This window comes from Limulus polyphemus, unplaced genomic scaffold, assembly GCF_000517525.1.
Source record: "Limulus polyphemus unplaced genomic scaffold, Limulus_polyphemus-2.1.2 Scaffold2543, whole genome shotgun sequence".
Classification (NCBI taxonomy): domain Eukaryota; kingdom Metazoa; phylum Arthropoda; class Merostomata; order Xiphosura; family Limulidae; genus Limulus; species Limulus polyphemus.
In genome coordinates, this window is record NW_013668153.1 from 143,916 (window position 1) to 148,935 (window position 5,020).

Here is a 5,020-nt window from a genome sequence, read left to right on the forward strand (position 1 = left end):
TGCCCTAACCACCTGGCCATGCCGGGCCCAAAGTAGATGCTTTCACCACTCAAAAACTGAATCACATGAACTACAGTTTACCGATATACTTTTGTTTATGTTCAGAAACGTGTTTAAGTATTCTCAAGTTACTAAAAGCACTGAAAAAAAAAAAACACGAATGGTCTCTGAATACGTGCCACGTTATTGAAATATTTTACCAATCTAAGAATCCAATAAAGGTCACTAATTTAGTGCAAAAACAAAAACAAAAAACAATTAATAAACTAGAGGGAACTCAATACAGCGCATACCTCCGCATTCGGCTCTCAAAAAATAAAAAATATGTTCGTATGTCCGTTGTTATCAACGGACCGTTTTTAACAGGATAATGAGAGATAATATTCTACATATGTTCACCAAGTTTCATCAAAATCCAATAATTTCTGACTGAGTTATAGTTTGTTTGTAATTAAGCACAAAGCTACACAATGGGCTATCTTTGCTCTGCCCACCATGGATATCAAAACCCGTACTCTAGCGTTGTAAGTCCGCAGACATACCGTTGTGCCACTGGGGGGCCTGAGTTATAGAGCAAACATATTGTGAAAAATCGGTCCCCCTGTTAACAGATAGGATGTTTTTTTTTCGTGACCTTGACTCTCCAAAACTAATCACTTCTAAGTTGGGTCATAGTCTAAATGTATACCAACTTTCGTCCAAATCCTTTCAGCCGTTTTCATGAAATCTTGCTGAAAAACACACAAACAAGCACACACACAGGGGTGAAAATATAACCTCTGTCCACATTCGGTAGCGGAGGTAACAAAACTTTACACCATCTTACAATAATGGACGTAGCATGTACGTCAGTATCTATGTATGTAACCAAAACTCCTGCGCCATCTATTGAATAGCACCACAAACAAAAATCCATAAAAAAATTCACACTTTGGGTATTCAAGATTCAGAAAAATAATTGTGTTATGTGCAACAACCATTTCTTTATAATAGAACACAATCTGAAATAAAAGTATTTTCCTCACAACAAGAATACGACTTTCACTAGGACTGTACGTAAGTAAGTTCGTGACTTTTCCGTACAGAAAAAAAAGACGAATTTTATCTCTCTAATTCTTTCGATTTACAGTGATTTGCCAAAGTAGGGTAAAGAAATTTATATTTTAAGTAGCTCAGTTTTTGTAATTTTGACCTTTCTGTTTCAATACTTTTTGTAGCATTAAAACTTCCTATATTACTATAGCTAGCTAGGTTACGTATTATCGATCACTACTTTTTTATTATGCTTGTTGTGTGTGATCTGACAGTGAATAACATCAAATATGCAGTTGCTCTCATGTCTTTCCTACGGACCTATCTACTGTATAATGTCATTGACGCTGATATACATTATATTATTTAGAACATTTTTCCATATATATATATGTATCTCAAAGATGGGACATGGTTGAACCTGCGGTAGATTTATATTTTGAAGTTGGCGATTCGTTTTGAATTTCGTGTAAAGCTATACGAGGGCTATTTCGCTAGCCGTCCCTAATTTAGCAGTGAAAGACTATAGGGAAGGCAGCTAGTCATCACCACCCACCGCTAACTCTGTTACCAACGAACAGTGGGATTCACCGTAACATTATAACGCCCTCACGGCTGAAAGAGCGAGCATGTTTGGTGGGACAGGGATTAGAAACCGCGACCCACAGATTGTGAGTTAAGCGCCCTAACCACCTGGCCATGCCAGACCAATGAAGCTGGCGAGCTTGTGTGGTTATTAGAAGATCGACAGTCAATCTCTCAGTTGTTAAGCACAAAGCTACACAGTGGGCTATCTGTGGTCTGCCCACCACGGGTGTCGAAACCCGGATTCTAGCGTTGTAAGTCTGCAGACATGCCGCTGTACCACTGGGGGGCGTGATGATGGATAGCGGGTGCTACTGTCATGCTGTCTTTCCTCTGGTCTATAGCTGAAAATTCGGGACGGTGCCAGATAGTCTTAGTAGCTTTGCCATAAAAACAAAAATACAAGTACGAGAAAATGTAATTCAGCAGCATTCAAGCTTTTCCATATCTGTAAGTTTTGCATGGAGGATGTTTTACAATCTCTTCATAAGCAAGCAATTTTCATAACTACATTGAAGAAAAAAGTTGTTTTTTTAGTTGAATGAAGAAATTATTTATATCCATAACAACTTTAATGCACAAAATGAGAAAAACTTCTATGCAAAATAAAAAAAAGTTTCGTTTTGAGTTTACTTATTGATTAAGTATTATTTTATTACAAGTTACAGCTTTTACAGCACTTAAGAATGATCGTACCAGTGATCGAAATACCGTACTTGTTTTAAAAGCAAATCTTCCTTACTGTAAAAGCTGTAACTTGTAATAAAAAAGTTTGTTTGTTCTTAAGCACAAAGTTAAACAATGGGCTATCTGTGCTGTGCCAACCACAAATATCGAAACCCGTTTTTTAGCGTTATAAGCCTTCATACTTACCGGGGGTGGGAGAACAAAAAATAGCGTAAAACTACACTTGACCAGGGTTTCTCAAATGTTTACTTCGAGATCTCTTTCGTGTTTGTCGTCAAACACAAAGATACACAATGGGCTAACTGTGCCTTGCCCATTGCGGGTATCGAAACTCAATTTGTAGTTTATAAATCCCCAGAATTAGCGCTGGGCTTTGGGGAGTGGCGACCCTTTTTTATACTCGCGACACACATCCCATAACCTATCTTACGTTAATATCATGCTTATAACACCAGGTACTAAAATATTAACAACATATGAAAAAGAAACAGAAAATGAGATGGATATGCTTGTCAGGATGAAAACAATTCATGAAATGGTTTTTGCTCAGCTGACCATGTCACAGGAAGAGGATAATATTGGTGCACGAGACAAACAACTGCCAGCGCGTGCGTGGCTGTAAAAGAAGCGAGGTCATCAGTACTAATCGCACTGCGTAAGTTGTAGCCGCTTGTAGTGAGACTGGTGGAACATCGCGAAAACATTTTTGTTTCATGTGGGATTTAAGGTGGTTTCTGTTTATTGCAAAAATTGGAAATATTTATAATTTCTTCAGGACTTTCAGTTTGGACAAGACTACACTAGGTCAATCACTCTTTCTCCCTAAACTATAATTATAATGGGCAAATGTTCGAAAGAACCTAATCATTCTCATTCGAAATTGTGATAAGTCTTACTTACCATCGTTTGTTTGTTTGTTTTTGAATTTCGCGCAAAGCTACACGAGGGCTATCTGCGCTAGCCGTCCCTAATTTAGCAGTGTAAGACTAGAGGGAAGGCAGCTAGTCATCACCACCCACCGCCAACTCTTGGGCTAATCTTTTTACCAACGAATAGTGGGATTGACCGTCACAGCTTACCATCGTACTTGACCCTAATAAACTACGTACAAAAAAATCTGAACTTACCAAACATATTTTATTTGCAATACATGGTGTAATTTTTATTCTGCTTTTAAATTAAAATAATTTCTTGTTCAGTCAGTTCAATAAATATTACTGTCTAAAAGCAAACTAAATACTTTTTCTTCGTATTTGTAACTAAAGTTTTCAGTTTCAACCGCCTGATTGTTTAAACTTTTACTTGTACGAGATTGATATAATGAAATACAACTATTTTACTCAAGTTTAAATGACCTACCCAACAGTCCGCCGGTGGATCATCGGTAAGTTTACAGACTTACAATGTTAAAATCCGGGGTTAGTTTCCCACAGTGGACACAGCAAATAGTTCAATATGACTTTGCTATAAAATCAAGCAAACAAAACTCACCCACTAAAGACAATAGCTATATTTAAGGAGATATATTCGAATCTGGACATCAAATCAACAGCAAGTTAGAGAATAATCATATGACTTTGTTAGGTTTGTAATTTACCATTCACAGCTAATCGCGGTTTTTGAAAAGGAAAACCTCGCTGAATGGTTTGTTTGGCTATCTGTGCTCTGCCCACCACTGGTATCGAAACCCGGTTTCTAGCGTTGTCCGCAGACATACCGCTGTGCTACTGGGGGGCTCGCTGAATGGAAACAAGCTATATCCAGTTTTAAAATTGTCTCGTGGTTTTTTTATATTTCTGTATTTTAATACCTATTAGCCCCTTGAAACAGTAACTCTTAGAAGATAAATTTCAAAGTTGCTCACAAGCAGTGGTTTAAGTATGTTCCCGCAACTGCAGGGGGGGAGGGCGAATCACCCAGAACCGTAACTACAATTATAAGGAAGTAAATGTAGGGGACCTAATTACTTTTATGCGTTCACATCTTTTGTAGTTACGCCACTTCTCACAAACACCATTATTTTTTAACTTCATCACGATAGCAACCAACAAGTAGTGATTAGAATGACTCAACATGTGATTTTATGAAAACATAAAAAAATTCAGAAAGCTTTTGGATAAGGGGATTTGGGTGTTATGTATAGGTTAATGTACCTTTGCTTTTCAATAACAAGAATATAATGACTCCAGAGAGAACCTATCAAAACTAGCTACGTCATCATGAGAATTTTCTTAGAATATCTGATCAGTGCTACGCTATTTTGTACTTGTTGTTTACAGTATGATTATTCGGTATGACATCAGTCATGCAATATAGAATTTTTCAACCATGGTGCTACTTGTCACGTAAAACTTTCAGCAACTTTAATTGTAAAAAAAAATAGCTGACCTCTCTAATTTATGGCTTCATAACTAACTACTTGAAGCAACCGTGATAATGTTACCGTCTTACAACGTGGAACACTACTAAATAATCATACTTGTCATAAGACATTAGTATTAGGCCTATTACATTTTTAAACACTCTGTTACGACAGCGGAAGACACGCGACTGGAGTTTTTAGAAGAATCATGACTTATCGAGGAACCTCGCGAATGTCCGAGTGTTTGCCAGGCGCCCTCTTTTTTTAGTATATAAGGCCGGCAAATAAAGCCAGCGATAGATAGATATGCAGATAGATTGAAGATAGAGATAATTGAGTCAAACGATCACTAGG